At 40.0% G+C, this 21269-nt stretch overlaps 1 protein-coding gene across 2 annotated transcripts in view; it reads right to left on the minus strand.

The window, feature by feature from the left end:
* Positions 1 to 21269, minus strand: part of NRF1 (nuclear respiratory factor 1) — a 158517-nt gene that overhangs the window by 116071 nt on the left and 21177 nt on the right. Inside the window, exon 2 of one of the 2 annotated variants that reach the window (XM_049893066.1) lies at positions 6727 to 6838. The exons of the other annotated variant lie outside the window; for it this stretch is intronic. The gene's annotated coding sequence lies outside the window, so the exon portion shown is untranslated. The remainder of the gene's footprint in view (positions 1 to 6726; positions 6839 to 21269) is intronic. 2 annotated transcript variants of the gene reach the window in all.

The following is a 21269-nucleotide window of genomic DNA, read 5'->3' on the forward strand; positions in this document are numbered from 1 at the left end:
AACATTTGCCTAAAAGTAAAGATAAGAAGGCAGGAAGGGGTAGAAAAACCAAACGAAAGGAAACAGGGAATCCAGGGCGGAAACGGGGAGAATGCTGACATAGTGTGGGGACTGCAACAAATGTCACGGAACACTTTGTGTACAATTTGTTGAACGGGAAACTAATTTGCTCCATAAACTTTCACCTAAAATACAATAAAAAAAATTTTTTTAATGAACGTAATTAAGAATTGCACTTACACTCTTAGAAATGCTGAGGCCAGCAATTTTTAGGTTAATTTCTTGATATATCAGTTATAAAAGTGCCACTGCTACCTTTTCTAAGTAACAATGCAACTATAGGTCACAATTACCTATCGTATCTCAGTTCAGAGATTTTCTGACACACATTTTCCTTTATGGATGTCAAGATAAGTCTCTGACAACAAGGTGACCACAAAAGTTAAAGCAACTATCTTGGAGAGATTCGAGAATGAGCTGTGAAAATTCTATATAAATATTCTTCCTTCCTACCTTCCTTCCTTCTTTCCTTCTTTCCCTCCCTCCCTTCCTCTCTTTCATCCTTACTTCCTTATGCTTCTTTTTTAAAAATATAGCTGTGGCACAGGCAGAAATAAGCCAGAACTCCGGGGTCAGAAATGCCTGTTTTGAATTTCTAGTTGTATAACCTTGAGAAAAAAAAAAATCATAAAATCTCTTTAAGTTTCTGCTTTATCATCTGCAAAATTGACGATAGCTGCCTCACCTCTTAAAATGGGTGAATAGCAACTAATTCTTTTTGGTATAATGACTCTGTGCATTCCTTCCATCTTCTTTTGGTGCATCCTGCGTCGTTTAATATTTTCCCCATGGAATCCTTCACTAGTGCAACTCCAGGCTTGAATATTTTCCTCAGTTCTTTCAGCTTCGGAAATGCCGAGCGTGTTCTTCCCTTTTGGTTTTCCATCTCTAGCTCTTTGCACATGTCATTATAATACTTTGTCTTCTCGAGAGGCCCTTTGAAATCTTCTTTTCAGTTCTTTTACTTCATCAATTCTTCCTTTTGTTTGAGCTGCTCGACGCTCAAGAGCAAGTTTCAGAGTCTCCTCTGACACCCATCTTGGTCTTTTCTTTCTTTCCTATCTTTTCAGTGACCTCTTGCATTCTTCATGGATGATGTCCTTGATGTCATTGCACAACTTGTCTGGTCTTTGGTCACTAGTGTTCAATGCATCAAATCTACTCTTGAGATGGTCTCTCAATTCAGGTGGGATATACTCAAGGTCGTATTTTGGCTCTCGTGGACTTGCTCTGACTTCAGTTTCAGCTTGAACTTGCATATGAGCAAGTGATGCTCTGTTCCACAGTCGGCCCCTGGCCTTGTTCTGACTGATGATATTGAGCTTTTCCATCGTCTCTTTCCACAGGTGTAGTCAATTTGATTTCTGTGTGTGTTCCATCTGGCAAGGTCCATGTGTATAGTCACCGTTTATGTTGGTGAAAGAAGGTATTTGCGATGAAGAAGTCATTAGTCTTGCAAAGTTCTATCATTCGATCTCTGGCATTGTTTCTATCACCAAGGCGATATTTTCCAACTACTGATCCTTCTTCTTTGTTTCTAACTTTCGCATTCCAATCGCCAGTAATTATCAATGCATCTTGATTGCACGTTCGATCAATTTCAGACTGCAGCAGCTGATAAAAATCTTCTATTTCTTCATCTTTGGACCTAGTGGTTGGTGCGTAAAATTGAATAATAGTTGTATTAACTGGTCTTCCTTGTACGCATATGGATATGATCCTATCACTGACAGCGTTGTACTTCTGGATAGATCTTGAAACGCTCTTTTTGATGATGAATGCAACAGCATTCCTCTTCGAGTTGTCATTCCCAGCATAGTAGACTATATGACTGTCCAATTCAAAATGGCCAATACCAGTCCATTTCAGCTTACTAATGCCTAGGATATCAATGTTTATGCATTCCATTTCATTTTTGACGATTTCCAATTTTCCTAGATTCATACATCATACGTTCCAGGTTCCGATTATTAATTGCTATTTGCAGCTGTTTCTTCTCAGTTTGAGTCGTGCCACACCAGCAAAAAGAATTAGTCGATATTCGACCACTTCAAGAGGTAGCATATGATCAGGAACCGATGGTACTGAAGGAAGAAGTCCAAGCTGCTCTGAAGGCACTGGTGAAAAACGAGGCTCCAGAAATTGATGGAATATCAACTGAGATGTTTCAACAAACAGATGCAGCACTGGAGGTGCTCACTCATCTATGCCAAGAAATATGGAAGACAGTTTCCTGGCCAACTGACTGGAAGAGATCCTTATTTATCCTTATTCCCAAGAAAGGTGATCCAACCGAATGTGGAAATTATAGAACAATATCATTAATATCACACACAAGCAAAATTCTGAATATCATTCAAAAACGGCTGCAGCAGTATATCGACAGGGAACTGCCAGAAATTCAGGCCAGTTTCAGAAGAGGGCATGGAACCAGGGATATCATTGCTGATGTCAGATGGATCCTGGCTGAAAGCAGAGAACACCAGAAGGATGTTTACCTGTGTTTTATGGACTATGCAAAGGCATTTGACTGTGTGGATCATAACAAACTATGGATAACACTGTGAAGAATGAGAATTCCAGAACAGTTAATTGTGCTCATGAGGAACCGTTACATAGATCAAGAGGCAGTTGTTCGGACAGAACAAGGGGCTCCTGATTGGTTTCAAGTCAGGAAAGGTGTACGTCAGGGTTGTATTCTTTCACCATACCTATTCAATCTGTATACTGAACAAATAATCTGAGAAGCTGGACTGTATGAAGAAGACCGGGGCAGCAGGATTGGAGGAAGACTCATTAATAACCTGCATCAGGTGACAGAACCTTGCTTGCTGAAAGCGATGAGGACTTAAAGCACTTACTCATGAAGATCAAAGACCACAGCCTTCAGTATGGATTACACCTCAACATAAAGAAAACAAAAATCCTCACAACTGGACCAATGAGCAACATCATGATAAACGGAGAAAAGATTGAAGTTGTGAAGGATTTCATTTTACTTGGATACACAATCAACAGCCATGGAGGCAGCAGTCAAGAAATCAAAAGACGCATTGCATTGGGCAAATCTGCTGCAAAGGACCTCTTCAAAGTGTTGAAGAGCAAAGATGTCACCCTGAAGACTAAGGTGCGCCTGACCCAAGCCATGGTATTTTCAAACACATCATATGCATGTGAAAGCTGGACAATGAATAAGGAAGACCGAAGAAGAGTTGATGCCTTTGAATTGTGGTGTTGGCGAAGAATATTGAATATACCATGGACTGCCAAAAGAACGAACAATCTGTCTTGGAAGAAGGGCGGCCAGAATGCTCCTCAGGGGCAAGGATGGCGAAACTGCATCTTACATGCTTTGGACATGTTATCAGGAGGGATCAGTCCCTGGAGAAGGACATCATGCTTGGCAGAGTACAGGGTCAGCGGAAAAGAGGAAGACCCTCAATGAGGTGGACTGACACAGTGGCTGCAACAATGAGCTCAAGCATAACAACGATTGTAAGGATAGCGCAGGACCGGGCAGTGTTTCTTTCTGTTGCGTATAGGGTTGCTACGAGTCGGAACCAACTCAACGGCACCTAACAACAACAGCAAAAACAACATAGCTGCCTCACAGGGCAGTAGTAGTAGCATAGTGGATGTTTACACATCCTTTACTATGTGCTAGGCACTTTTCTAAGCATAGCTTTTACATACATAATTTCATTTAACTCCACAACCCTTTAAGTATTGTTACTATTACTATCCTCACTGACAAATGATGAAATAAGGCACAACGAAGTTCAAAGTAATTGCTCTAGGACAAACAGGAAGCCAAGTGGGAGAAACAGAAATTAAATCTTGGCCATATGCATTGTGCTTTATAGTTAACAAAATATTTTTATTTTCAAATTTTGTTTTTAAAAGTAGGTATAACACAATATTAGACTGAGCGATATGAATTTGGTTTTTGTAGGTCCGACGCAGTCAAACATCAGCAATTTCATATGATTCAACCTTAACTATGATACTGTAACCACTTATAAAAATGAATTGGGTACAACATGACCCAGCAATTTCATTCCTAGATATACAGCCAAAAGACTTGAACGCAGGAACACAAACAGGTATTTGTACACCAATGTTTACTGCAGCATTTTTCACAATAGCCAATAGGTGGAAACAACCCAAGTGTCCATCACTAGATGAATGGACACACAAAACGTAGTATACACATACAATCAAGTATTACTCAGCCATAAAGAAAAATGAAGATCTGATACATGCTATGAAATGAATGAATCTTGAAAACATGCTGAGTGAAATAAGTTAGATACAAAAGGATAAATATTGTATAATCCCATTTATATGAAATATCTAGGATAAGCAAATGCATAGTGGTTATCAGGGGTTAGGGGTAGGGAGAAATGTATAGTTATTGCTTAAATGGTTCAGAGTTTCTGTTTAGGGAGTTGGAAAACTTTTGGGAACGGACAGTGGTGATAGCTGTACAACATATTAACTGTAATTAATATCATTGCATTGTACACTTCAAAATCGTTAAAATGGCAAATTATTTGCTATATATATTTTACCACAATAAACTTTAAAAAATTAAAATGTGAAACATTCAGGGCAAAACAGAAGCTTCACAGACACATTCAAATACCCTGAGGAACCGAGCTACTGGGATAACGGCTGGGGACCATGGTCTTGGGGGACATCTAGCTCAAATGGCATAACATAGTCTATAAAGAAAATGTTCAACATCCGACTGTGGTGAGTAGGAACTAGGGTCTTAAAACCTGTGAGTGGCCATCTAAGATACATCTATTGGTTCCATCCTGGCTGCACCAAAAGAGACTGAAGAAGACCAAAGACACAAGGGAAAGGTTAGTCCAAACGACTAATGGAACACAGCTACCACAGCCTCCACCAGACTGAGTCCATCGTAACTAGATGGTGACCAGTTATCACCACTGGCTGTTCTGGCTAGGATCACAACAGAGGGTCCTGGACAGAGCAAGAGAAAAATGTAGAACAAAATTAAAATTCACCAAAAAAAAAAAAAAAGACTAGGCTTGCTGGTCTGACAGAAAATGGAGAAACCCGGAGACTGTAGCCCCCGACACCCTTTTAACTCAGTACTGAAGTCGCTCCTGAGGTTCACCCTTCACCCAAAGATTAGACAGGTCTATAGGGTCAACAATAACACACAGGGATGTGCTTCACAGTTCAAAAATGTATATAAGACCAATGGGCATACCAGCCCAAAGGCAAAGACAAGAAGGCATGAACGGACAGGAAAACTGTACGAATGGAAACAGGGAACCTGGGGTAGGAGAATGCTGAGACATGTGAAGTTGGCAACCAATGTCACAAAACATTAACTGTTTAATGAGAAACTAACTTGCTCTGTAAACTTTTACCTAAATCACAATTAAAAAAAGTGAAATTTTTTTAACCGTAAAACACTATACGAGTGCAGATGTAGTTGTGAGCAACAATAAACAGAACCACACTAGAATGACTAACACAATTGTAAAATTGGAAGTAGTGTGAAATGAAGCAAACAACAAATATGGGAACCATTCACACTACACATCAATCAATATTCATCAACAAGTCCATTATACACCTAGCCCAGGTTTCCATTTGTAGCCTCAGTATTTTTGAAGCATTCTAATATCTCCCTTTATTAAAGTCATACCTGTTGGGCTTACTCTTTCTGAATGGTATGGAGACCATCTCAAGTGATACCATTTTTCCTCATGGCACTCATCACCACCTGAATGTTTATCATCTCTCTCACCCCACTAGAACGTCAGCTCATGAGGGTAAAGATTTTTCCTGTTTTATTCAGTGCTTTATCCCCCTGCCATTTAGAGCTGTACACAACAAAAAAATCAAACCCATTGCCTTCGAGTGGATTCTGACTAATAGGGACCCTACAGGCCAGAGCAAAACTGCCCCATAGGGTTTGCAAGGAACAGCTGGTAGATCCAAACTGTCAACTTTTTGGTTAGCAGCCAAACTCTTAACCACTGCGCCACCAGGGCTCAGTCTAGAAGGCTCACATAACCACTAAAATCCATTTTTTAATGAATGATAAATTAGAACTTCCTAAATTACTTAGACAAAAATACATGAAATACATTTTTACGACAAAGATGAATAGTACCCAGATATTGTATAACGTAAAACAAACATGCGAAACCCAACTTCTAAATGATGTGAGATAATGCTAGTTCCTATCCATAAACACTCCAAAGAGTGTCAAACATCTAGATTTGAACTGTACCCATTCAAAAGTGAAAATCCTCATATATTTGCTTTGTTAGTAACTATTAATGTAAACTATCTTGAATTACTTACAAAATTAAATTTAGGATAGCATATGATCAAAGCTACAAGGTAGTAAAAAGGAAAAATCACATTAGAATCTCAGATAAGGAAAGAAAGTTAGAACAAAAATGAAAAGCACATGTTTCAAGACAAGTGAATACATTTTAGAAAATAGTTTAACATAAAACTAAAATGACTTTACTGAAAACTAGGAATTACATTTCCATTTTAAAATTTATTTAACCTGTAAAAGATATTCCTAAACTTAGTGGGGGGAGGAAAGAAATGCTATTCTAAGTTTCTAAGGAAACCGAAACTGCCTGCATAACATTTATACCATATTACCTGTTCGAAAAAGTCACCAAAATCTTTCCATGACTACCAAATGTTACGTCCGTTTATCGAAAAAACGAGTCGGAATCAAGTCGATGGCAATGGGATGGAATGACGTAGAGCACTGTATAGAGAAGAGAAGAGAATAATCATCCCATAAAAAGAAAAATGCTTTTCTCACTACCAGTTTCTCAATGTGATCTTTGATAAATTTCTAAAAAAGAGCATCGAGTGTAATTCCCCACGTTCATTCATCAGCAGCGCCGGCCCCGGCCACGGTAGCCGCCTGCAGCTGGCCGTCAAACCACCGAAGGCTGCTCGTCGACCACCTTCCTAGTCTCTCACATCTAAGCTCACTTGGGCCAAAACAAGACAACTGCCTTTCTCGGCAGCAGTAATATGCTAGAATAATAGTGTCAAGTATAATTCTGGCTGCCAAGATTTTGTTCTTATGAGCAGACTTGTAACTATTAAAGAGGACATTAAATTAGAGCCATTGCCTGAAAGAAAAGGGCTATCTGCGTCCATAGCTCCATTGGGGTAACACTCAAGTTTTGATCCGTACTCAAACCAGAGAAAGGGGAAGCAACTGAAAAAGCAACAAATACCGCAAGCCCCAAAACGGTGAACTGTTTAAAAAAATTAGTGTTAGTGAGTAGCAACACACAATAAAATTAGGGTTATACTTTAGAGCAGACTCCATGTATCCTGCAGCAAGAGATACTAACTCTGACTTAATATAGTTTCGTATCAATAGTACAGAAGAATCAAAGGATGAAGTACACTGTATACTGACACAAAAAATGTCCAAAATATGCTGTTGGAAATGGAAAAAAAACAGGTTATAAAATCTGCTAGAATGAGTGTGGTCTCATTAAAAAAAAAAAAAAGTATGGATATGGTTATGGGCAAACAAAATAATTTAGAAAGACCTAGTAAGCATGGTTTTCCTCTATGCAGGATGGAATTATGGATTATGGAGACTTTACTTTCTGTTTTATAGATTTATCTGTCCCTTTAAAAAACATATATATATATATATATATATTTTTTTTTTTAACCACTTGTCTTAGTTATCTAGTGCTGCTATAACAGAAATACCATAGGTTGGTGGCTTTAACAAAGAGAAATTTATTCTCTCTGAGTTTAAGAGGCTAGAAGTCTAAATTCTGGGCATCAGCTCCAGGGGAAAGCTATCTCTCTCTGTCAGCTCTGGAGGAGGGTCCTTGTCATCAATCTTCCCCAGTTGAGGAACTTCTCAGTACAGGGTCCAAAGGACACACTATGCTCCTGGTGCTTCTTTCTTGGTGGTATGAGGTCCCACTGTCTCTCTGCTTCTTCTCTCTTCTGTATCTCAAAAGAGATTGACTCAAGACACAATCCAATCTTGTAGATTGAGTCCTCCCTCATTAACATAACTGCCACTAATCCATCTCATCAACATCGTAGAGGCAGATTTACAACACATGGGAAAATCACATCAGCTGATAAAATGGTGGACAATCCCACAATACTGGGAATCATGGCCTAGCCTAATCGATACACATTATTTCTGGGGGATACAATTCAATCAATGACGCCACCTGTCTGTCAGTTTGACATACTATGGTAGCTTGCAGTGTTGCTATGGTACTGGAAGCTATGCCACCAGTATTTCAAATAATAGCAGAGTCATCCATGGTAGACAGGTTCCAGCATAGCTTCCAGACTAAGACAGACTAGAAAGAAAGGTCTGGTGATCTACTTCAAAAAAATTAGTCAATGAAAACTTTACAGATCACAACAGAACACTGTCCGACTCCCTTGCTTTAGACATGTCATCGGGAAGGATCAATCACTAAAGGAGGACACCATGTGCGGTGAAGTAGAGGGCCAATGAGGGCAAGGGAGACCCTCAGTGAGACAGACTGGCACAATACCTGTGATGGATCTGGGTGTACTGGCAATTTTGAGGACAATCCAGGACTGGGCAACATTTCATTCTGTTGTACATAAAGTTACCACGAGTTGGAGTCCACTTGAAAGCAGCTATTTATTATTTTTCTAATGGGTGAAAGGGAGTTATTTCCAGCTTTGGGAAAGAAAAAATAAATATTATAATAAGCTCCTCTCCCCTTCACTGAATGAAAGACTTTGAGGCCTCCAAACTCATGGAATCAGGTACAAATCTACAGGCTGTCAAAGCTACCCAAAATCCTCTGGGAAGCGTTTTCAAAAAAATTATTTTTTAAGTAGTCCTTTCTTCAAACAGAATCCTATGCAGAACTTCAAAATATAAAAGTGAAAGTGCTCTTATTGGAGTGGCTGAGGAATGTAGAGAGCTACAGCCATTCACCCCCCTCACCTCCAGCAGTGTCCTCTAAGGCTCCCTAGGATTCCACAGAGCACTTTGGAGACCCCCTGATCAATACAAGTCTTCCATTGAGCAGTGGGAAACTGGGGTCCAAGAATCAGCCTCCTGCTACTGGCCTCTGACATACTGAGCACCCTAAGGTCGCTTTATCTATTAGGCATCACGGACACAGTACCTGGGGCCTGCGAGCTTTTCAAATACATACGGAAAAGTTTAGAGAAACCTGAAAACACAGATTAAGTGGCTCCAAAATACAAAGAGAAAACTGCGTAATCAAAATTAATCAATGTATAATTAAATGTTAAAAAAAAAAAAAGACAAGGGAAAGGAAAAGAAACATAACGGTCTCGATATTCAACATGATTCAAGCACACCCCACAACTCACGGGCGGCTGTGCAAAGCTCTACATTTTTCTACAGCCCGAGGTTCATGTTTAGCCTTGCAAATCCATCAAAGTAACACAGGCTGGAATCAGCCACTGAAAAAAAATAAACGAAAGAAAAACAGCAGCAGAGAAGCAGTTCTGAAACTGAAAAGGGACAGAGAAGGTGCTTTGGTCATGCAGGCAGATACTGCAGGGATGCTAGCAGCAGTGAATTCTCCCCTTAGAGGGTAAAATCAAATTCCAAAAAGACTCCAATGGTCTGGAATAATGACTAAAATCTAAATTTTAAAACATATCATTGTGAACTCTGACCTTAAAAAACTACTGTGGAAAAATATGGGTGATGGGGACTCGTGTCACCATCATAGAAAAAGACATTTAGGGGTACTGGTTCACACTAAACTTAGTACGGAGATGTGTCGTAACAGGCAACACGTACAAAATGCAGACAATCAGGGCTGCTTTCTGCACCAGCCTAACCACACCTATGTTTAGCACTGGGCATTTTGCTTTTTAATGACAGGGACAGCTGCAATATATTTCACTGGGACTGTGAAAACGCTCTGTATTAGAAAGAATAGTTGGGAAAAGTAGAGATATTTAAACCTAGAGAAGAAAGGACTTAAAGAAAATGATCTCTCTCATCAAATACTAAAGGGCTACTATGAGGAAAAGGAATTAGATACAGTGTGTGGCCTTAAAAAGAAAAAATAGGTAAACAGTGTAGGCCAGAATTCTGGTGAACATAATTTTTCTAACAGGGTGGGTGTGAAGACGAGTGGGTTGTCAGGAAGCTGTGAGTTCTCCCATCACTAAATGTCTTCACTGGAAGCCTAGGCAACCACCTGAGGGAACTGGGCAAGTGGGCCTTGCCCTCACCCTGACTCAAACTAATGCACAAAAAGTAAGGTAGCAGAAAATCCCTAGACAGTCTACTCCAGGAGATCTGGACCTTGCCTGCAGCCTGGTGGTATGTGTTAGGAGGCTGTCTCAGGTGATACGGATACAGTCCTTATCCTTCGTCTACTGAGACAGCATAAACTGTTGATATATAACTCTGCTCTAGTTGGGAGAAATGTACAAATATACATATGGAAGAATTACACTAACAGTATAAAACTAACCAAAACCAAACTCATTGCCATTGAGTCAATTCCGACTCACAGCAACTCTATAGGACAGAGCAGAACTGCCCCACAGGGCTTCTAAGGCTGTAATCTTTATAAAAGCACGACTTTCTCCCTCAGGGCCGCTGGTGGGTCCAAACTGACAACCTTTGGGTGAGTGGCCGAGTAGTAGCAGTAACCAAAGGCCTGGTCCCCTTTAACAACTATAACAGCAGAAGCTGAAAGGCCTTCCTAGAGAAATGCGGCGGGGGGGGAGGGGGGGACTCCTCTGCTATCATTGTCTTAAACCATTTTATACACTTTGCCCATTGTTAACAAAATGCAAAGGAAAGCAGGTTTTATTGATGTATCGCTGCTGCCGTATTCCCATTCCTGCAGGTTATACACAGGGAAACTAATAAAGCAACAACACCTTACTCAATGCTGCAATCTAACTGTCGATAACATAGCCAAGAAACCCTGGCAAGGCCTTTAGTTCTGTGTCACTTTGCCTTTTACACTGTACACAATTCTAACAAGTTTGTCTCTGATTTCTCAGGCCAGAGCAAGAGAAGCCGAAAAGCCAGGTGAAGACAGTCAGCAATAAGAGAGAAAAAAGACAAATGAGAAAGTGGACACTAACGAACAAGCAAAGTACAAGCAGCTGGTGTTATGTAGGGACGAGTCCTACAGACCTCAATTGCTTGTAAGACATCATCCTATCACAGAGCAAGCGTTCCTCTTACTCTAGTAATGCGTTTTTTAAAAAGCATGAGCGAACTAAAGGATACATGTGTCAAAAAAACAGTGGGAACAGCCTAAATGTCCATCAATAGGTTAATAAACAAAAGGTGATATATACAATGTATAATATACAATGGAATATAACTCAGCCATAGAGAGAAGTGAGGTCCAGATACATGCTACGACATGGATGAGCCTTGAAAACATGCTGAGTGAAAAATGCCAGACACAAAGGACAAATATTCTATCGTCCCATTTACATGAAATAGGCAAATGTACAGAGACTAGAGCTTATTGGTGGTTACCACGTGTGGGAGGGTGGGGAAAAGGAGGAGTCATTGCTTAGCCGGCACTCAGTTTTGTTAATGGCGGTGGAATAATCTGGAATAGGAGAGTGGTAATGGTGCACGACACGATGAACGCAGTCAACATCACTGAACTGTACATGCAAAAACTGCTGAATTGGCAAGTTGTTTGTCATATGTATATTTTTACCACACACAAAAGCAAAAACAATTTTCCCATGAGAAACCATGGTAAAGGTGGGGGACAGGGATTTTCAGGCATACTCAGGAGCACCTCCAATCTAAATCACCACAGCCTGTAATGCTGAAAACATCTGCACGTATAAAATAAGTGGTGATGGGGAAAGATGGAGGAAATCAAGGTGTGAGCCGTCAGCTTCCTCCAGTGAAGGGCCGATGTTGCTGGTAGACAGCTTTCCCAACACTGCCTTAGGCTTTAACTTCTTCAATTTAAACCATGGTTTGGTAGAGCTCATGTTTGCCAGAGGTAGGCTATGGTGGCTCATGTCCCAAGTTGGATCTCGTGCTCTTCCTGCCCCCTCCCTGAGTGGCAGCGTATGCTAATGAAGGTCTAACTAAAAAATGCACAAGATCCAAAGGCACCTAAGCGAAAAGAAGCTCCAATACAATTCAGGAATTAGTGCTTTCCACAGTGACACTGAGTTGCCAAGACAAAATAAAATTACAAGCAATACAAAATATTTTGGTTTAAATGGCACAGAAATACACATTTTAGGCTGCTGCTTCTTTTTCTTTTTCATCAAAAATGGTAGTATTTAATGTTTAAAGAATAAGCATCACCTCTGTGGTGAACCTTTTTACGAGAAAAGCCTCTCATACAAGTTTAAAAACAGTTAAATAATATTACCTAACTCTTCCCAGAAGCAGTTTGTATATGTTGCTGTGAAAAATAATTAGCATAGTATGCTTATGAAAATACCTCACTGGGGAGGGCTCGGCTGGCAAACAAATGTAGAAGGTTATTTATGAAGGTGCGTTATTTCTGTAAAAATACGGTATGTGTACATATATAAGCAGAAAGGAAGGAAGGAAAAAAATGAACTGTGGTTACCTCTGGATAGTGGGGTTACAAATTTTTATCATCTTCATACCTTTCCATACCCTCAAAATTATCTACAAAGAACATATACAGTCCCGTGTCGCTTAATGTCCACAATAAAAAAAAAAAAAACCCAGTGCCGTCGAGTCGATAATGTCCACAATACATTCTGTGAAATAGGACATGTTGTGCGAACACGATGTTATTATGGGTGAAGGTCCTTTGAGGCATTCGCTTCCAGAATAGGGAGGTTTCGCCCATATTAAATATTTGCTGGGGCAAATAACCTCCTGCTATAATTAGTTTGTAAACCCTGGTAGCACAGTGGTTAAGTACTCCAGCTGCTAACCAAAAGGTCGGTGGTTCGAATCCACCAGGCGCTCCCTGCAAACTCTATGGGGCAGTTAGTTCTACACTGTCCTATAGGGTTGCTATGAGTCGGAATTGACTCGACAGCAACGGGTTTGGTTTATTTTTTAATATAATTAGTGTATCTAAGGTTTCAACACGTTCTGCTGCTGCCTTCGCATCAGGATCAGACTCACCACTCACATTTACATTATGAAGCAAAAAATGTTGTTTGAAGAGCTTGAACCACCCAGAGTTAGCACTAAACCTGCCGCAGTCTGGCTCTCTTCTTTCTTTCAGCATCCCGAACAAGTTTCATCCCTTAGCAGTGACTGTCAACATGCTGAGAGGGATTTTTCAGTGTTTGGTCCTCAATCCACGTCATTAGCAATTTCTGCACATCTGATACAGGTCCCCCTCGAATTTAGCCTTGTAGCTTTCAGTGGAGCCAATCCTTCACCAGGTTGGAAAATTTTTTCTTTGTTTTTGAGGATCGTTGTGATTGTTGAGCAGGACATGCCTAAATCTATGTCCTGTTCTCCAATCGGGATTTCTGTCTGAACTCTACATAATACAGGACCTTATGGGAACTCAGATGTACATGCAGTCAGACGTTGCCAGAATGGACCTTATGTAGCACATGACTATTATTTTCATATGCCATTAAATCAAATATTATATAGCATTTAAAATAAGTTAACTCTGACGACATGTATCAATAAAGATTACCCCCTTCTAAAAAAAGCATATAAAACATTATTATCTCTTTTCTATGGACATATACACATATAGGGAACTTTTTTTTGTTAATGCAGGGGAATGATAAACACCAAATGCAGAATGGTCAAGCTTGAAAGGGTAGAGACTAGGGTGAGGGAAGGGGGCCCAGGAGGCTTCAACAATATCTGTGATGTTTTATTTCTTAAGCTGGAAAGTAGGTGTGTGGTACTCATTATACTGTTCTATATCTTTCTATGCCTGAAATATTTTTTTTTTAATTAAAAAAGCGGCAGCTAGCTGACTCACTTCAAAGTAGTAAAATTTAACCATAATCTCTTCAAACTACTTAAATGGGATATGGTACTGGTAGGATTACAGAGAGAAATGTATCTACTATAATGAGAAAACTCTGGAAAATTTTGCGCAGGAGTTCTGAAGGTAGTTTTCTATGGGTATACTTATGAGTAAATAACAACCTGAAATCTGTATTCTACAACATATCTCTAGCAAACATTCCAGTCTGTGTCTTGCTTGCATCCATCCAGCTGCTGTCAACTTCAAATCATGGCAACACCATGAGTATCAGGGTAGAACTGTGCTCTAGAGGGTTTTCAATGGCTGATTTTTCACAAGTAGATTACCAGGCCTTTCTTTCAAGGCATCTCTGGGTGGACTTGAATCTGCAACCTTTCAGTTAGCAGCCAAGTGCAGTAACAGTTTGCACCATTCAGGACTCCGTGGCTCGTACAGACAGCTCAAAATTAAACCTGTTCAGTAAACTGAATACATAAATTGTTTAACATCATCTTATTTCACATTGCCACTTAAAACTCTGTTTGAAGGCAGATTCTTTACTTTGGTCAGTTTCAAAAGCAGGATTTAATCTTTTAAGGATGTCCTAAAAATAAGATTAAGTTCTGACTAGAATTTTCTGGCTTGGTGATGTAATGTGGCTTTTAACCAGGACACGATACCTATGACAAGAGGCACACAGAAGTGACTCACCCGGTGAACACAAGCCCTGTATGTACTGTGTTTCTGGCAAGCTGCGTCCCCTTACCCTCGGCTACATAGGTATGGTAATAACCGAAGTTTGGGTGACGCCTACCCTACCCCTGACCTTGCTGTATCCATTGTAATCTGAAGCAATGAGCTTCAAGGACAAAAGGTAAATTTACAAGATATTTGAAGAAACTCCTTTAAGTAGACCCAGTGACTTTCAACAAAAACAAAGGAGTTTGCTGTTTCAAGTTAGAAGTGCCTTAGGTTACCTCTTTATAGCCTTTACTTGAGATAGGAGCAAAAAGTTGTTTTTTTTTTTTTTTTAAAAAAGGGTGGGGGACCTGAATGGGTTTAGAACTAATACTGTTCTTCCCATTTCCACTTTCAGTTTTACTACCCATCCCTACATCCCAGCCCTAAACCTGAAACAGACTGTCACAAACAAATCCCCTGAAAACAAAAGAAGAGGGAGAAGTACTAGGTATTTAGCAAACTTCCAGAGTATCAAAACTAGCCAGGTGGATGGAGGGTCCTACATTTAAAAAAGAGGGTACAGTATGCCATTTTATCACCCTATTCCTTGCCTAAAATTCGAAAAAATGAAGTAGTAGCCCACCAACACACTAGGGTAGTCACAGTACAGGATTCCTTGAAGAAGAAAGTAACTCAATTAAAACTATCAACCGGGATCTGTGGCTTATCTGGACACAGGACTTAGTTCACTATTCCTCATTTAAAATGGCCATGCCGACAAGTGAGCACATCTGGATGTCTCAGAGGAGCTATTTCTACACACAACAATACCCGCCTTATGCCCTAGTCATCAGCTGGCTTTTCCTTATCATCGTATGGCATGCTATGCTGTAACCAGGTACAGAACACACAAGGAAAGAAACGCTTAGTGGGCTTCTCCCTAAAAATCAGTTCCTGAGGAAGATTCGGAAATATTCAAGAAGGTTCCTGGATCTCCCGCTATAGTCTCACCCAACTTTATGAAAAATGATTAAGCAAATATAAAAAAAAGCTCATGAAAATACCCCAGATAAAGGCTGAAATAAGATTTTCACTGGCTAATGCTTTTCAGAAGTAGACTACCAGGTCCTTCTTCCTAGTCTGTCTTAGTCTGGAAACTCAGCTGAAACCTGTCCTTCATGGGTGACCCTGCTGGTATCTGAATACCGGTAAAAAGAGGGGAAAATATTAAACGGCGCAGGAAGCATCAAAAGAAGATGGAAGGAATACACAGAGTCATTATACCAAAAAGAATTAGTCGATGTTCAACCATTTCAAGTGGTGGCATATGATCAGGAACCGATGGGACTTAAGGATGAAGTCCAAGCTGCTCTGAAGGCACTGGTGAAAAACGAGGCTCCAGGAATTGATGGACTATCAATTGAGACGTTTCAACAAACGGATGCAGCCTTGGAGGTGCTCACTCATCTATGCCAAGAAATATGGAAGACAGCTTCCTGGCCAACTGACTGGAAGAGATCCATATTTATGCCTATTCCCAAGAAAGGTGATCCAACCAAATGTGGAAATTATAGAACGATATCATTAATATCACACGCAAGCAAAATTTTGCTGAAGATCTTTCAAAAACGGCTGCAGCAGTACATCGACAGGGAACTGCCAGAAATTCAGGCCGGTTTCAGAAGAGGACGTGAAACCAGGGATATCACTGTTGATGTCAGATGGATCCTGGCTGAAAGCAAAGAATACCAGAAGGATGTCTACCTGTGTTTTATGGACTATGCAAAGGTATTCGACTGTGTGGATCATAACAAATTATGGATAACATTGCGAAGAATGGGAATTCCAGAACGCTTAATAATTGTGTTCATGAGGAACCTTTACACAGATCAAGAGGCAGTTGTTCGGACAGAACAAGGGGATACTGATTGGTTTAAGGTCAGGGAAGGTGTGCGTCAGGGTTGTATCCTTTCACCATACCTATTCAATCTGCATGCTGAGCAAATAATCCGAGAAGCCGAACTATATGAAGAAGAACGAGGCATCAGGATTGGAGGAAGACTCATTAACAACCTGCGTTATGCAGATGACACAACCTTGCTTGCTCAAAGTGAAGAGGACTTGAAGCACTTACTAATGAAGATCAAAGACCACAGCCTTCAGTATGGATTGCGCCTCAACATAAAGAAAACAAAAATTCTCACAACTGGACCAATAAGCAACATCACGATAAACGGAGAAAAGACAAGTTGTCAAGGATTTCATTTTACTTGGATCCACAATCAACAGCCATGGAAGCGGCAGTCAAGAAATCAAACGATGCATTGCATTGGGTAAATCTGCTGCAAAAGACCACTTTAAAGTGTTAAAAAGCAAAGATGTCACCGTGAAGACTAAGGTGCGCCTTACCTAAGCCATGGTATTTTCAATCGCTTCATATCACGTGAAAGCTGGACAATGAATAACGAAGACCGAGGAAGAATTAACGCCTTTGAATTGTGGTGCTGGTGAAGAATATTGAATATACATACTATGAACTGCCAAAAAAAAACGAACAAATCTGTCCTGGAAGAAGTGCAACCAGAATGCTACTTAGAAGCAAGGATGGCAAGACCGCATATTATATACTTTGGACATATTGTCTGAAGGGATCAGTCCTTGGAGAAGGACATCACGCTTGGCAGAGTACAGGGTCAGCAGAAAAGAGGAAGACTCTCAACGAGGAGGACTGACACAGTGGCTACAACAATGAACTCAAGCATAACATCGACTGTAAGGATGGCGCAGGACCAGGCAGTGTATCGTTCTGTTGTGCATAGGGGTCACTATAAGCCGGAACCGACTCAACGGCACCTAACAACAACAAAGGCAGAAATTTCAGCTCAAATACGAAAACCATCAACTTACCAAGTTATAATGATAAGTGTTTTATACTATACAAATCTTTTGCTAAAAACAAAATGGGTGTTTAATGTTTAACTTATTGGTCACCAACATCTGATATTGATTTAAAATCAATTTAGGATAAAAATGAGGTCAAAGTTCAAATTCCCCACAACATAATTTTGGACAATAATATAAAAACTCATTTAAAGATATTCCAATTATTTGAAATGATCAATTTCTTCATTTACTTTCTTCAAAAGAATAAATAACCAACCCTCCTTGTTTTAAGGCAATGCCCTCACCCTATTTTGTACTTCAATTTCTGTGAATATGCAGTAATATAACGAGCTATCCTGTGCAGACTCTTTCTTATCCTTGAAACAGCCTCTTCCAGGACTTATGTAATCCAAAGATTATCAAGATTTATAGAAAACAAAGGTTTCCATGGACCAGCTGCCCCCACCCCCATATAAATCTAATAAAACAAAACAAGAAAAAAGCCCAACATATTGTTTAGAAATCAGAAGAGGTACAAAATGCATTTCTTAAATCACTATTTTATGGAAAACAAATATTATAACATTCACCCCTTCTGTAACCATTTTTGAACAAACTTTACTAGATCTGGAAACCCTGGCGGCATAGCAGTTAATAGCTATGGCTACTAACTAAAAGGTCAGCAGTAAGAATCCACCAGGTACTCCTTGGAGACCCTATGGGGCAGTTCTACTCTGTCCTTTGGGGTTGCTATGAGTCTGAATCGACTAGATGGCACTGGGTTTGGTTTGTATCAAGTCAATTGCTTAGGCCAACAGTCACCTGATTTTCAAACAGATCTATTATTCATTTGAGAATCCTTAGACTAGTTCAAATTTAAAGACATAAAAAGTAGAGGTCTCATTAACATCAGTGACAGGATAATACCTATATGCCTATCGGGAAGACCTGTTAGTACAACTATTATTCAAATTTATGCACCAAACACTAAGGCCAAAGATGAAGAAACTGAAGATTTTCACCAACTTCTGCAGTCTGATGTTGATTGAACATACAATCAGGATGCAGTGATAATTACTGGTGATTAGAATGCGAAAGTTGAAAATGAAGAAGAGTCCGTGGTTGGAAAATATGGCATTGATGATAGAAATGATGCTGGAGATCGCATGATAGAATTTTGCAAGCACAACGACTTCTTCATTGCAAATACATTTTTTCACCAATATAAACAGCAACTACACACGTGGACCTCACCAGATGGAATACACAGGAATCAAACTGACTACATCTGTGGAAAGAGACAAAGGAAAAGCTCAGTAGCATCAGTCAGAACAAGGCCAGGGGCTGAATGTGGAACAGACCATCAATTGCTCATATGCAAGTTCAAGGTGACGCTAAACAAAATTAGAACAAGTTCACAAGATCCAAAGTACGACCTTGAGTACATCCCATCTGAATTTAGAGACCATCTCAAGAACAGATTTGATGCGTTGAACGCTAATAACCAAAGACCAGACGAGTTGTGGAATGACATCAAGGACATCATACATGAAGAATGCAAGAGGTCATTAAACAGATAGGAAAGAAAGAAAAGATCAAATGGATGTCAAAAGAGACTCTGAAAGCTGCTCTTGAATGATGAGTGGCTAAAGCGAAGGGAAGAAATGATGAAGTAAGAGAGCTGAACAGCAGATTTTAAAGGGCGACTCAAGAAGACAAAGTAAAGTATTATAATGACATGCGCAAAGAGCTGGAGATAGAAAACCAAAAGGGAAGAACACGCTCGGTGTTTCTCAAGCTGAAAGAACTACAGAAAAAATTCAAGCCTCGAGTTGCAGTAGTGAAGGATTCTACAGGAAAAATATTAAACAATGCAGGACGCATCAAAAGAAAACTGAAGGAATACACAGAGTCACTGTAACAAAAAGAATTGGTCAACATTCAACCATTTCAGGAGGGAGCATATGATCAGGAAAAAATGGGACTTAAGGAAGAAGTTCAAGCTGCACTGAAGGCACTGGTGAAAAACAAGGCTCCAGGAATTGACAGAATATCAATTAAGATGTTTCAACAAAAGGATGCAGCACTGGAAGTATTCACTTGTCTATGCCAAGAAATCTGGAAGACAGCTACCTGGCCAGCCGCCTGGAAGAGATCCATATTTATGACTATTCCCAAGAAAGGTGATTCAAAGGAATGTGGAAGTTATTGGACAATATCATTAATATCACACGCAAGTAAAATTTTGCTGAAGATCATTCAAAAGCAGCTGCAGCAGTGTACTGACAGGGAACTGCCAGAAATTCAAGCTGGATTCAGAAGAGGACGTGGAACCAGTGATACCGTTGCTGACATCAGATGGATTCTGGCTGAAAGCAGAGACTATCAGAAAGATGTTCACCTGTGTTTTATTGACTATGCAAAGGCATTCAACTGTGTGGATCATAACAAATTATGGATAACATGGTGAAGAATGGGAATTCTGGAACACTTAATTGTTCTCATGAGGAATCTGTACATAGAACAAGAAGCAGTCTTTTGAACAAAACAAGGGGATACTACATGGTTTAAAGTCAGGAAAGGTATGTGTCAGGGTTGTAACCTGTCACCATACCTATTCAATCTGTATGCTGCGAAAATAATCAGAGAAGCTGGACTATATGAAGAAGAACGGGGCATCAGGATTGGTGGAAGACTCATTAACAACCTGTGTCATGCAGATGACAAAACCTTGCTTGTTGAAAGTGAAGAGGACCTGAAGCACTTACTGATGAAGATCAAAGACCACAGCCTTCAGTATGGATAACACCTCAACATAAAGAAAACAAAAGTCCTCACAACTGGACCAATAAGCAACATCATGATAAATAGAGAAAAGATTGAAGTTGTCAAGGATTTCATTTTACTTAGATCCACAATCAACACCCATGGAAGCAGCAGTCAAGAAATCAAAAGACACAAGACACGTTGCACTGGGTAAATCTGCTGCGAAAGGCCTCTTTAAGGTGTTGAAAAGCAAAGACAACACCTTGAAGACTAAGGTGCACCTGACCCAAGTCACAGTGTTTTCAATCGCCTCCTATGTATTTGAGAGCTGGAGAATGAATAAGGAAGACCAAAGAAGAACTGACACTTTTGAATCGTGGTGCTGGTGAAGAATATTGAATATACCATGGATTGCTAAAAGAATGAACAAATCTGCCTTGGAAGAAGTACAACCAGAATATTCCTTAAGAAGCAAGGATGACAAGACTGTCTCACATACTTTGGACACTCTATCAGGAGGAATCAGTCCCTGAAGAAGGATATCATGCTTGAAAAAGTAGAAGCGTCAACAGAAAAGAGGAAGACCCTCAAAAAGATGGATTTTCACAGTGGCTGCCCCAATGGCTCAAGCATGACAATTGTGAGGATGGTGCAGGACTCAGCAGTGTTTCGTTCTGTTGTACGTAGGGTGGCTATGAGTCGGAACAGACTCGACGGCACCTAACAACATTAATAGAAGCTTTGTTGTTAGTAGCCTTCGCATCAATTCCTACTCATGGTGACCTCATGTGTGCAAAGTAGAACTGCTCCAAAAGGGTTTTCAAGGCTGTGACCTTTTGGAAGCAGATCACTAGACCTGTCTTCTGAGGCAAATCTAAGTAGGTCAAAACCACCAACCATTCAGCTAGT

This window comes from Elephas maximus, chromosome 8 (genome assembly GCF_024166365.1).
Source record: "Elephas maximus indicus isolate mEleMax1 chromosome 8, mEleMax1 primary haplotype, whole genome shotgun sequence".
Lineage (NCBI taxonomy): Eukaryota > Metazoa > Chordata > Mammalia > Proboscidea > Elephantidae > Elephas > Elephas maximus.